A 13,985-nucleotide genomic window follows, 5' to 3' on the forward strand; every position below is an offset into this window, starting at 1 on the left:
CACTATACTACCTCAGGTTTGTCTGGCCAGCTGGTGGTGTCTCACCAGATGAGGATCGCTGGGCAGCGCATAAGGGAACTGAACAACAGAGCAGAGGGACGGAGGAACTGTTGGCACTGACAGAGATTGAGGCAGAGATATGAGAGTTGGAGCACGGGAGTGGAAAGAGGCCACAGGGCACCGATTCAAACTGACTGGGAGATTCTGCTGCACTGTCTAAACAAAATGAAGCTTGAGGATTTTTAGTACTGACTTACTTTTTCTCTCCTTTCTACTTTCCAAAGGAAAATACAATATCTACAGCTTCTAAACCAGATCGCTTTATAGACTTGATACTGACCAACCCAACTGTGCAGAGTAGTATTTGATCCCAACCACCAGACTCTCTCAGGCTTGATCTAATTAGCGTAGTAGGAGCTGAAGTGGTGACATTCTCCAGTGGACTAACTCTGCCATGTTGCCCACTAATCCATGCCTGGATCAGCTCACCACCAGCAACCCCCACCCCCTCTCAACCCCTGCCCGCCAGTGGTCATATGGCTGACAATGTCTGCTCCATGCCCAATCCTATATTAGCATTAGCATCAAGGGTTAAGCTGCTAATGCTGCCAGCTGTGCACGGCTGCCCCCTCCACACCAATCCCTTCTGAACAATGGAACAACATGGGGGCAGGACAGTTGGGATGGGGCAGGGTGGCATCCCCAGGGGGTAAGCGTGGCTGTAGTGCCCTCTTGTGCCAAGTGCTTTAACCTGTTCTTTAGGACAGTGGCATTAGAAAAAAATTGAAAAAATAAATAAACTCATATTTTTTTAAAAAAGTTATATACAAAAAAAACAAAGAAACCTCTAATTATATAAAATGTCTTTGATAGCTAAGAACTTCAATAATGCTTTACGGCTATGTGTACTATCATATAAAAATTATCTGTTTACATTTTAAATATGAAAACTCTCTAAATGGAGGTATGTCATCATGATGTGCTGGATTGAATTTTCTGCTATTTGCTACACTTTTTAACCTGAAAGAAAGCACTTAACTATACTAAGATATTTATTCTGCTTTGTTTGTAGTGGGTAGGCGGTAAGTGAAACCCTTAATTCTGGCAGGGCTGGTGCATTGCTTTACTAAAGCATGTCAAGACAGTACACTGGTGTAGAGCACAGCAGAGAAGGGCAAGGCTGAGCTGGCGACACTGCTTTCTCAGTTAAGCTGATAATTGCCCTTATTGATGTATAAAAGATATCCCACAGAGCCTTGTGAAACACCATTAGCAGGCAGAAGCTGAATTGTTCATGAGCTGCCTCCAAATGAGGAAGAAGGGCAAAAAACTCTGAAGATTAATAAGACTTCCCCTGGAGTGTGATAATAACATGATGTATGTGTGTGTGGGCCTATGTGTGAATGTGTATTTTCAGCCCTGCCTCTGAAGAGTTCCCATTACTAAAAGACATTATTCTGGGAAACTAATCCATTCTAAATCTCAAATTGAGGGGAAAAGATGTAATGTGATTTAGCATACAGGGAAGGGTGATGGTCATTATCATAAGGGCCCTCCTCATTTTAACTAAGGCTGCTGAAGCCTAAATGGTGACACTTAAAATGCCCCCCGAGCTCCACAAAAATGAGACACTCACAGCAAATGTACACTAGTGAGGCACTGTGTGAGGCCAAATTTTCCATGCTGATGAGTCTATAGTGAACAACACGAAAGTAAGTGGCCCTAATAAGGTGGATCTTTGTCTTTATAGGCTCCTGTGCCCATTAGAGGTCTAAACTCAACTAGTGGACACAAAGGACAATAAATTGACTACAATGATTACCACATCAGGGACAACCACAACCCTGGATCAGAGAGGAAGTGCAGAGAGAAGAAATAAAGTACCTAGTTAAACTTTATGAACAAAATCTTAACGGTATAGTGTAACATTAACATTGAAACTCCTATGAAAATTAAAGGCTTGATACACCATTTAAGTACCTGCACAGCAACATATAAACTTAACTAAATTATTAACTTACATGTCAAAATGAGTTCTACCAGTTGCAACATACTGTACATTATAATAAATCTGGATACACTTAAACTTTCTCTACTTCACATGTTTTTGAGCAAGAGCCTGAGAAAGGAAGTTGACAGAACCCATTACAAATATTCATAGGCTTGACTGAAAAAGGAAATTTGTGAAATATTAAACAGAGCATTGCACACTGTATCTAACGATTCCTGAAGTCTCTGTATATGTATTCAAATCCAAACCTCCTAATTATTCAGAAAGGGAAGCCACGGAAAGTCTGACGGGGGTTATCAATGAGAAATGACATCTTGTTAAGTTAGGAATTCTCTTTGTGTTAGCAAGGTTTCTCTAGTTAATCTGGCACCTTTCTTGATCTGCACCAAGGTAATTGGAATGCACAGTGAAAATGCCTGCCGTATTGAGCCAGCAGAGAACAATGAAAGAAATGGATATCACAACAGGCTTTAGCTTTCTGATCAATTCTCTAACATACTGTTCAAAAGTAGGCTTGTACTTTTTTAATGAGGACGCGGGGGCTGAAGCAATCTGGCTCAAACCAACACGGCAGATTACAGCTCCAATTAAGTAAACTTTCACTTAAACATCAAGTAGAGTTATCTCTTTGTTGTGGAAACCGTGTTTGTTGTTGGTTTTCCAGACAAAAACCAACAAATGTCGACTAGAACACCTATATCCATCAAACAGTCAAAAAATGCAGCAGAGCAAGTAACTGAGACACACACACACACAAAAAAAAAATCACATTTTAAAGTTTGCCTGACTGTGTGGGTTAATGTGGTTTGTCTGTCTGTGTGTGTATGTGTGTGTGAGTAAATGTGTGTTATCCAGTCATCACACCCCCAGTGCCCTGGCATTAAGCAGAAGGAGGGGTGAGAGGTCAGGTCAGGGGCAGCCATGACCTTTCCATCTCCACGGCACGGTGTCATCCTTTGGGCAAGGCAAACAAACAGGCCTGGCCCCCCGGCAAGGTGGGCTCAGCGGGGTGGCATTGCCAGGTCAGGGTATAGCCTGGGACAGGACGGGATGGGATGGCAGGCCTCTGATAGATGCTGCTCATTATTTTCACCCCAGAAAACTGGGACAATTACAAACAGAGAGATGCCATGGCAACTGGGGTATGGGGTCACAGGCAGAGGGCTTTTCATCTTAGCTAACCCAGCCACATTTGTCAACTCAGCCACACAAGAGCACACACACACACACACACACACAAACACACACATGCAAACTTTGTAACATTTGACTGACCAATAAACGTTTGTGGCCGTGGCACCACAATAGCTCCAGTATCACTGCTCAACATATTGTGTGATAAGCACAAGAAACTTTTAACAAACTAGACAATGCACAAAAGAATTAGTGTTTCTTTTTGTTTTTTTTAATTAAAACTGGTTGATTTTTGGTTGTTATTATATTGTATCATATATACCATCTTTGTCTTGTTTGACAAAGAAAAACTTTTTTAATTTTTCATTTGTAAGACAGAGTTTTAAAAAGTCAGGAAGATAACAAAATAAAACACATAGTTAAACAGCGTTTGCCTTTCCTATCAGAACTACCAGGACATTCTGGAAATATCAGCACTTTTAAGGAGAACATTGAGGATAAAATAATTTAATTATTTTAAATTTTTTATCTGCATATTAATACTAGCGTTTTAACATAACACATTTACTATACAAATGATAACATTCCCAAAGGCTCAAGTGAACGTGTTCTTAACTTATCACAAAACCTTAGTACCCTCACAACCTGTAAAACCCCCAAATCCCAACAGTAACCAAATCAAGACACTGAATATTCCCAATCCTTATTGGTGCATTTTTTTTTTTATATGACCTGCATATTTTCCCAGGTTGTTTTGTATAATTTAAAGAGACCGTAAGGGAATGAGGGGTGTGTGTCATGATGTCTCTCTGAACTACCTATATTTACTACTGAAAGTGAATTCTTTATGAGAGCACAGATATCAAAGACAGCGGGATCAAAGAGGATTTAATAAGCTACCCACTGTTCTACGAAACCTGAACTTTCATGTCATGTGTTTTCCTTGGTTTCTTCATTTTGGGCTTTGGGCCAAGAACTGACACTAAAGGCAAGCATGTGTAGTCACACTGTCATTCTCTATTCCTTTAATTTGTTAGTCTGTAAACCTTGTAGCGGAAAATGTTCCAGTGGCTGCGGCAAGTGCTGATTTTTTAAACAGTGTCATTTTTGCACAGCACATCAAGTATCTGCTCCTCTTATAGCATTACTTTGGTACATGTTTCCTTTGCTGTTGGTGTCTTCATGTGACTTATATGCTTATATACAGTACATACTGTATGTGTTATATATGCGTTCAGGTATATTTCCTATACAATCAGGTATAACGTATTATTTGCTTTATTACAAAACAGTAAACGTATTGTAATTGCAGAAACACAAATTCTTTGACAAGATACAGTGGATTAATTTGGTTAATGCCTCTGTTACCACAAAAGGATTAACAGACTGTAGAGTGTGCACATCCAAAAAAAGCTTCTACAGGTGCTGGATTAAAAAACAAACTGATAGCTCCCAGAAAATCTTATTTAACACAGTAACATTTCAATCTGACAGGGATCTTTGTCTAAGCACAAACACAAAAACAAACACAAGCAATTATTTTATTTATTATAAAAAGGAGGATACATCATCATCATATCCCTATATCATATTTTAATTTTTTTTATTTTGTTTGTGTTTATTTCCCTGTTGTAGTTATTAAAAAATAATTCTGTCCCGTTGCTAATTTGTACTTACATTGTCATTTACACCCTTTTGGGCAAGTCATATATTATCATAATTTTCAACTTTTCTATTTTCTTTACATAGTAGTTTCTATCATAATTGCTTCCTATTTGGATGATATATGTGACATTTTACGGAATCTTTGTTGTATTAGATATAACGTGTTCTTGTATTATATTTTTCTGACGGTGTTATCCAGCTCTGCTCTGATTGGTCGAGTCTGAGAGAAGATTGACTCTCATGCAGATCACAATATAAAAGAAATATATATTGTAGATTCCTTGCTCTGCTTTGTGATTTTGACCACAATAGGATTGCCAGAAATGTTGCAGTGGTTGCCATTTAGTAATAGCAAATTGTGTAAATAGCAAAAACTATGCTCTGAATACATTAGTTGACTTCTTAAGACATAAAAAAGGAAAACAATACAGCTAATAGAATATTACTGATTAAGTTGCTAAATTGCAACATTTTTATTAAAGGAAAAAGAGTTTGATGAAAAGATTAATGCCACTCTCATGTCTGTCAATTATATATGAAGTGACAGCAAGGAAATGGTTAACTTAGCTTAGCATAAAGACTAGACTATTGCTTTAGGCATTTATTTAGTCAATCAAAATATTGTGCTGGTACTAGGTGGAGTCCTTGGATCCCACACAGGCATTTCAGCAGGGCAGTGACATGTTTAGTGTTAATCCAAATACCCAGAGAACCTTTTTTAAATTATTTTCTATGTATGTTTTAAAGTTGTCACAGTTTGTGAGCAAAGGTGCGTCATTGTGGTGCAACTTAAACTTAGGCTAAGTGAGAGAGAGAGTTAAGAGTGTGCATCACATCCTGACAATGTGTAAGTTTAAAAAAGTTAATGTTAAATTCATTAATGGATGGGTGTTTCTAGCTACAACATTTACTTATGTATACCCAGGCTGCATTAGCCTTAACATAAGATCATATTGTGGGTAGGTGTGGACTGCAAGTATGACAGCGTGCGCAAATAGTCTTTCCATCCATGCATTTTTGTGAACGAGAAAACAGATGGACACATGCATCCTTGTTTATTTTAGGTCTGAATGGTATGAGTCCAGAGATGAAGACACACAGAAATATGGGTATTCGCTGTTCAAGAGAGACGTCAAGACAAAAGTCCATACCAGGAATGTGAGCCATCTGAACAGACCCAAGCTAAACATGGAGTTTGTGGTTGTAAATCCTCATTTCAAGGAATATTCATCTAATGGGAATCTCCTGAGAAAATGGTTTCAACAGTTGAAGTAAGAAGAAGAAACATTGTACGGTCAACACTGGTTTTGAATTCACTTTTAATTTTTTTCTTCAATACCGGTACACAGAGTTTAGTCTACACAGCATTGTTATAGAAAAAAAGGTTTGTGACTCAGCTATGTAATCATGGCTTGTGATTAGGATATCCATGACTAAGGAGTACAGAACTCTACCTGCAATAACATCCAATTATCTTTTGCTATTATATAAGAGACTTTTTTTTCACTGTAATTTGCTATGGACCACACTATTATGCCAATCACAGAACAGACCTTGGTATAACTGGTTTATTTATGCTTATTTTATGTGGGTTTAAAGGCTGTCAGCACCATGCTAAACAGTTCCCTTTTTTAAGCTTACAACAACATAAACGGAGCATGCCTTTGTCAACACTGTAATAAGGAAATCTGACTGAAACCACAGTACATGATGTGCATGAAGGAAGAAGATCACGTAAAAATGGAAAACACTTCTGTAAAATGGTAAGCTTAAAGAACAGCACAATATATAAAGCATGTTTTGGAAAGTGCTAAAAAGTTGTTTAGCACTTGGTTGTTAAAATATTCCCATTGCTACCCATTGATAACAAGTATGTATAACATATACATTATATTTACCAGAATGTCATAATTCTACATGAATTTGAGCAGATCCTCCTCTAGACCTGTATGTTTTTGCTGTGAAAAGATGGCCTGAAAATCATCTGATGGCAAATCTTCATCTTACACCAAGTACAGCTCTACCCTGGATGATACACCCTAACTCTAATCTTCTGGGTCCCATGAGGTGTTCGTCCCCTGTGGAGGAACCTCACAGGACCCTCTGATGTCATCGACAGCTAGGTCTGTGGTGTTATGTATTCAATGCCCTCCTCCCCAGAGGATTACAGTAGCTCACTGTACTAGTGTGTATGTCAACTCATGTCTTGGGGTATTGACACACAGCTACTGTACTGCAGTGTATAGTGCCTACTGTATCCATCAATACTTTGAGAATATATTGTGTTTATAAAGCATCACACAATACAGCAGTTCAATACCACAGAGGAAATTCACAGAGTTGAGTTGTATACAGTATGTGATGAATTTGGAATACAAAAGTGCAGCTGAAGTTGTGCTAAGAAGCCTGCCTGCTGTGAATAGACATGCTGCTTCAAGAACCCAAAATGCAAATGTTTTCAACAAAGGATTCATACACAGACACACAAAAACACACACATGCAGTGTGTCAGCTCCATGCAGTCTCTATGTTTTGCTTTTTCTAAGCATCATCCAGTATTTACCTGATTTGAAATGTATTAGCCAATTACATGGTAGCTGTCCAATGTATGGATTGGAATATGATACTGTAGCTAGCCTAGACAGCAAGCTGGCTGGTTGCATGGGTGATTAACATTTAATTTTAATGGTAGGCTTATGTTCAGGGCAACGGCACTGGGATTAAGTAATGATAATAGCAGAGTTGGCCACACCACATCTGTAATAATGCTGTCTGCAAATCGTGATGTGATGATTGTGAAATTACTACTCTCTGCACCGTTTACTGAACAGTCAAACAAGCAGTTTTACTGTCAAGCAACAAGGTCACACTGGCATACACAATCAACTACATCAGAGAGACAGAGACACACACACACTGACATAGCAAGAAGGAAATGGAATACATGTACCTTGGAATGGAGTAATGAAAATTAGTTAAAATTATGTTACACAAAAACAAACATGTAGAGATTGGGGGGATTCAGCATTTCTGTATGTGAAAAATGAGTGAAATTTACATGATGCTATTATAGTTTTAGGACAATGCTGAATTCTGTTTGAGTCGCTGATGTGGTGTTTCCATTCAAGGATGATCAGACATGGTCTTCATCTATTAAGCTGTGTTTACTGAGACGATGAAACAACATCATCAATCATTCTTAAAGACTAGTGCTCCGATGGGGAGAATTAGAATGCATTACAGATGTCACGCATCATCAAGCGAAACATCTCATTTCCACCTCGCTGTGCGCTTTTGTCTGCGCTGTGTCTGGGGCTTGGATCTTGCTCTGTCTGTGGAGCATTTGTGTGACTGTGTTTGTCTGTGTGTGTTTACGGTTAAGTGCTCTCCTGGCCATTCTCCCTGGTGCAAGGTATCCATCACCGTCCAAGCAGTTTTTGAATGGGCACAGCTTAGGCCCTCGAGCCTGCTCTGGTCCCCTGAATATCTCCCTGGGGTCCCTCTGTGTCAAGGGATACCACCTGCATCAAACACACACACATACATACACACTAATACAAATCACTGTGACCTAACCCTCCTCTAATGCCCTCATTAGGTGATTAGTCCCAGAGGTGGGACTAAACTAACACTGCCCACTCCCAAATACCCAGCTTTGCCCCTGGGGTTAATGGTGGAGTCAGGTGGGGGTACAATACACACAGACAACATAGTGACATTAGTATATTTTGCTTGTTCTGTCAGTGGTTTGCATTTTTTTTGTATTGTTTTTGACTGGGATGCATGCATTGAAGCCTGCTTTCTGTTATACTGCCTCGCCTTCCTTTGTGTAAATCACTCTGCTTTAGCACACAAAAACAGCCTGTACACATTGTGAAACATTATTCTAGCAAAAATTATTATGCATTAATAGTTTGTTTTCCCTTATTGCTGTGTTCAAATATCTATGTTTGATTTGTTTTTGTGTGTTTGTGTGTGTGTGTCAGTTATTGTTACAGAGAGACTGTCCTGCAGTAGCAAGGTGGACAAACAGCTCAGCAGCATTTTTTGTTTTGTTTTGTTTTGTTTTGTTTTTGGTAGCGTTAATAGACAGCAATATCTGATGTTATTCCACTGAAAAGTGCATTTATTATTACTTTTTGTTTAATATTAATGTTCATTTTCTTTAGAAGTCAGGTATAGAATAAACAGTGTAATGCAAATCTCTATTTTCTCAAATTCGTATACTGCAGAAATCTGTCCAAATGTGAGGGGCATTATTATGGGAGTGTGACTAGGAAGTTATGAACTAATTTGTTTGAATGTGTGTGTATGTATGTGAGTATGAAGCACAAAAAATGACATAGGTATAAATAAATAAATAAATACATAAATGCATTAATAAATAGATGTTGGTATTGAAAGTGGCATAATTACATTAATGTCTTGGATTTCTTTTCGACATTTCCATAAATAATCTTTTAGTTCTATTTCTGTATTTTTACATTTATTTATTTACTTATTTATTTATTTATTTCTGTGATTTCATATGTTAATGAGGTAGGTGGTCCTAACCTCAGTCTAAAGCCGGATTGATTACAGAGCAGTGATCAGTTTGGCTCTACTACTGCTGCCTTGGCTTGAGTCTTGACCATGGCCCTCAAAGTTCTGACTGAAGTGGCAGATGAGCCGAGTGACCGCAGCAGTTTCTGAGGGAGGATACTAATATATGTCTTCATTTGTGATTCACTACCAACATTTTTAAACCAGCGTGGAGCTGCTGTTGACTGTTCTTACAGATACTGAGTGGTCTTCTTTGCTTTCTGTTTGGTAAGTTTATCATTGTCATCAGCTAACCTGTGTTAGCTAGCTAGCTAACCTTAGCCTACTGTAAAAGTCACAGCCTGGTAGGGCAACTATTATGTGTTTATAAATTAGATTTCGAGTCGGCAAGACCACACTCTAAGTATTTAACCCACAAAATTGTATTTTAATGTAGGCCTAAATCATAACATTATCAGCCAGCCACAGTTCCTGAAAAGCTTTGTTATTAACATATAAACTAGACAGTCAAAGGACAAACTTAATTTTAGTTAAGCAATATATATATACATGAGTGTGTGCTTTATCGTCATTATTGGCATGACAGTGATGCAGTTAAGAACAAGCGCCTCATTCCTTACAGCATCACTTTTGTGTCAATATGATGGTAAAGCATACCGTCGAGTGTAATATTGTGATTACACAATGGTTACCAACAAAATAAAAGATATAATAAAAATGTTTTCATATTGTAGGGCAATTCACTGTCAAAATAAAAAAAAACCTTTTTGCTAGTGTTCTCTCCATTTCCCTGGAAATGCATGGGATCTGACTAATACCTGGAAAACAATCAGTTATATCAGTAGACTCCTATGTAATGAAACCTAGTTTACTACTCCAGCAAGTAGGCTGAGCCTTAGTAACAACCCAGCAACAGAGACGATTTCTAGTCCCTGTTGAGTCAGGCAACTTGAGCCAATGCTTTCTAGAGATTGTGGGATTTCCCAAACTGAATAAATACCACACATATAAACACAAAACTGCCTTGCTGGCTCAGTCTTGTTGTAACTAAGATATCTGCTGAAAAAAAAAAGTTTTCCATGCACAGATTTAGCTACTACATCCACAAATGTCACATATATTTTTAAGCTAGTAGCGCCATGTCACCGACTCACTGGTACAGCTGATGGAGGATGCTAAAGTGGGAGCTGAGATATACTCTGAACAGATGAGAAAATGGTTAAGTCTTGTCATGTATGGGGGTGCCAGGTAACGATAAAGAGTGGAGAAGTATTCAGGTTTTTCAGGTTGTGTGAGTGTCTGCGTGTGTAATTTGTCCCACAGTTTCAGAGTTCAATCCGCTCAGTAAACGGTCCGTTTTGTCTCACACACACACAACACCAAATGCCATATTTTCTCTAATAGTGGCCAGGGCCTTTATTTACCTCAACTGCAGAGGGTACCAGGCCTTTATTGGAAGCAGGCTTCTATTAGAGAGAGGCCTTTATTCCTAATTCCCTCTGTTTGATAAGTATATTTGCTCATATTTTAGTATGAAGCCCCCCTGTTTTCTGATCTGCTTCCATTTGCTCTGTTAAATTTTTGTTACTGCATTATGCTATTAATAAAATGAAAAGCCTTCATTTCCCAACTTTTATTGTGAAACATTACACAAACATACGTACAGGAGGGGAAATATGGCCAGTGTCAGTTAAAAACTAAACAAATCTGAGGTAACGTTACGCTAGATATAAACATTAATAGCCAGTTAACAGCACAGTCAAATATCAAATATCAATCGGCTGTCTCTCTAGCTCCAAGTTAACTTTCTTCCTCCCACCTCCAGCTAGCCGTGCTTTCCTCTTGTCCGCTAACAGCAGCTCACGCTTCTTTTTTTCCAGTATCTGATTATTTTCGGGTCAGTGTCAAAAGGTCTTGCAACTTTCGCTCCTTAATTTTTCTCCGCATATTGCAAAACTCTCTTTGAATTTGACATCAAACTTCCGTCTGGTGGGTGCCATGTTCGTTCTCTACAGTTTGTGGCATTGGTGTTATGGAAAATCTAGTCACTGACACTTGCACAGATCCTATATAGTACTTCACTTATGGCTACCGCCATCTTGTGGCACTTGTACATTACAACAAACCACAGTCACATTATAACAGGCACAAAGAGGAGGGAGGCGGACATTTCTTTTTATTTGATAACTTTAAAAGTAAAGTTAGGCTGTGCTGTCGGTTTCCCAACTCATTTTAAAAAAAGACGAGAGAAAAAGAGGGAGAGGGGGCGAGAGAGTGAATGAAGAGATGGAGTTGGTAAGAAAGCAGTGAATCAGATCAATAAAAAAAATATCTAATTGTTTCACAGCTGTTACTTTCTAGAGCACAAATAAACACACACACCGTCGCACACCACCGTACAACCCAGCAGCAGTGCGCAGCAACACTTGATTTAGTCTGAATACCGCCTCAATCCATCCTTGTTTTTTCCCTCCCCGGCCTGTATTTGGGGCCAGCCTTTATTTGTTCATGTCGACCACACCCCCAGCTATTATTGGAGACCCAGCTTTTAACTGAATACCAGCCACTATCAAGAGAAAATACGGTAAGTTCAGTTCAATCCAGTTTCACAAAATAAAAGAAAGACTACTCAAAAGGCCGGTCCAGGTTTTACTACAGATCCTGTGTTACTCTGAAAGTGTAATTACTTAAACATAACATTAAACGCTAAACATAACGCTGAAGCTAAACATAGCGTGTAGTGGTTCATAGAAAGTTAGCTAGCTTGTGTCATGTAGAGTTGATAGAAATCATTTGCTTCTGTCTGGTTCACCCAGCTGACTACTCGAGCTGACTGGACTGATAAGGACTGCCCCCTCAATTAACATACTGACACAGCAATATAGAAATAAATAAATGAAGAAATGTAGAAATACATAAATAAATGAAGAAATGTAGAAATACATAAATAAATAAATGAGGAAATACAGAAATAAATTAATTAAGAAATAAATAAATAAATACAGAAATTTCTTAAATAAATTTGATGTATGGAAATGTAGAAATAAATTCAAGACAATTTAATTATGTCCTTTTTCATTACTAAAATGTTTTTATTTATATATTTATGCTTATGTCATTTTTTGTGCTCCATATGTGAGTGTGTGTGAGCATGTATTCATATACATGTGTCCACATGTATATATGTGGTTCGACAGCCGGAGTGGTTTGGCTATCCATATCTCTCTATATTTATTAATTCATCCGGCATTCCTCCAGCCTGGCGTGTCACTAGCAACAATGTGCAGCAGAGACCCACCACAAGAGCCTCTCCAGGAATATTAAAGTCAGTGGCTTTGCTGTCATAATTAACTATGAAATATTGATGCCCATAACTTCTTCTGTGGTCGCTGTGAGCAAGCCTTTAAGACACGTTGGGTAAAGAGGAAACTGTATGTGTCTGTGAGCTTGCGAACCTGAGTCACCAATGAATAATTGACAGCAACATAATTAGCTTGGTGCTCTATTGTGTTAGCACGTTTCCCACACATCCTAGAAGCATGTTCTGCTATGAAGAAAAATGTCAAACACAGGCACAGAGAGATCTCTGAAGATGTATAATTGAAATGTATTAGTAAAATGCTTTTTTGACCTCATGTTGCATGTTCAGTGAACAAATACTATGATAAAATAATTATGATAAAATGTAGAAATGTAAGTGAAGTACTTTTTTCCCCCATCCCAATGCTTAAGCACAGCAAGAAGAATCATCTGCAGAAGTGTGTGAACCTGATGCTTCAGCTCTTTTATCCGTACTCACTGAATAGACCTTCAAGGGACCTACTACCTTACTTTTAGTTATTATTTTCACTTATTAGCTTGACAGCTGTGACTGATGTTAGACTTCTTCTACTGGGATAGTCAGTGGCACACCCACTGCTTGGGGGACATTTATTGACATATATTGTAGGCTATATCAAATTCAATGTATTAAATGACATTTTAACACATCATGTTTTCATGAGATATGTCCAGAACAACCGTACAAATCCAGGAATCAGGCTGCATAGGGGTTAAGATACCTAGAAAATGTTACTACAGTGCCTGCCTTCACCTACTAGAGAGATTCATGCTGGGTAAACAAAGCTATTTGGGTGCTGTGTTCTATCATTTCCCTGATAACTAATACATTTTTCCCAAAGTTTATAATTTTACTACAGCATTGCATTTAATATCACAATGTTATTTGATTATTTCAAGATGCAACTTTTAACAAGATGACTGCAACTCTTATTGGCGCAGCATCACCTGAAAGGTAACATGACTATTCTAATAATGACAGCTAGGACTGCCTTGTACTCTTTCACAGGCAAATTTATGAAAAATCACAAATGATTCACCGGAAGCTGACAAATCCAAAGCTAACTGAGGGCTGTCTGCTCAATACCATCCTTGTGCCATGGAATAAAATAATCCCTCTCATCTGCTCGGACTTGTTAACAAAGCTGTCAGCTTGCTTTTACAACCAAACAGGCCTCAGTCAGACCCTCTCTCCGACAGTGGAGAAGGAGCAGACTCTGTGTAATGCTTCAAACAGCAGCAATACTTTCCCCTCAATACCAACACGTACACACACACACCCACTTCCCTCTTA

General features: G+C 38.5%; 1 long non-coding RNA gene across 3 annotated transcripts in view; it reads right to left on the reverse strand.

The window, feature by feature from the left end:
* Positions 1–13,985, reverse strand: part of LOC122967138 — a 93,361-nt gene that overhangs the window by 24,946 nt on the left and 54,430 nt on the right. For 2 of the 3 annotated variants that reach the window (XR_006398560.1, XR_006398549.1), the window contains exon 4: positions 8,186–8,331. This is a non-coding gene — a long non-coding RNA (uncharacterized LOC122967138). Of the gene's footprint in view, positions 1–6,781; positions 8,332–13,985 lie in introns of those variants that run through there. The other variant, XR_006398542.1, reaches the window with a different exon arrangement.

This window comes from Thunnus albacares, chromosome 1 (genome assembly GCF_914725855.1).
Source record: "Thunnus albacares chromosome 1, fThuAlb1.1, whole genome shotgun sequence".
Lineage (NCBI taxonomy): Eukaryota > Metazoa > Chordata > Actinopteri > Scombriformes > Scombridae > Thunnus > Thunnus albacares.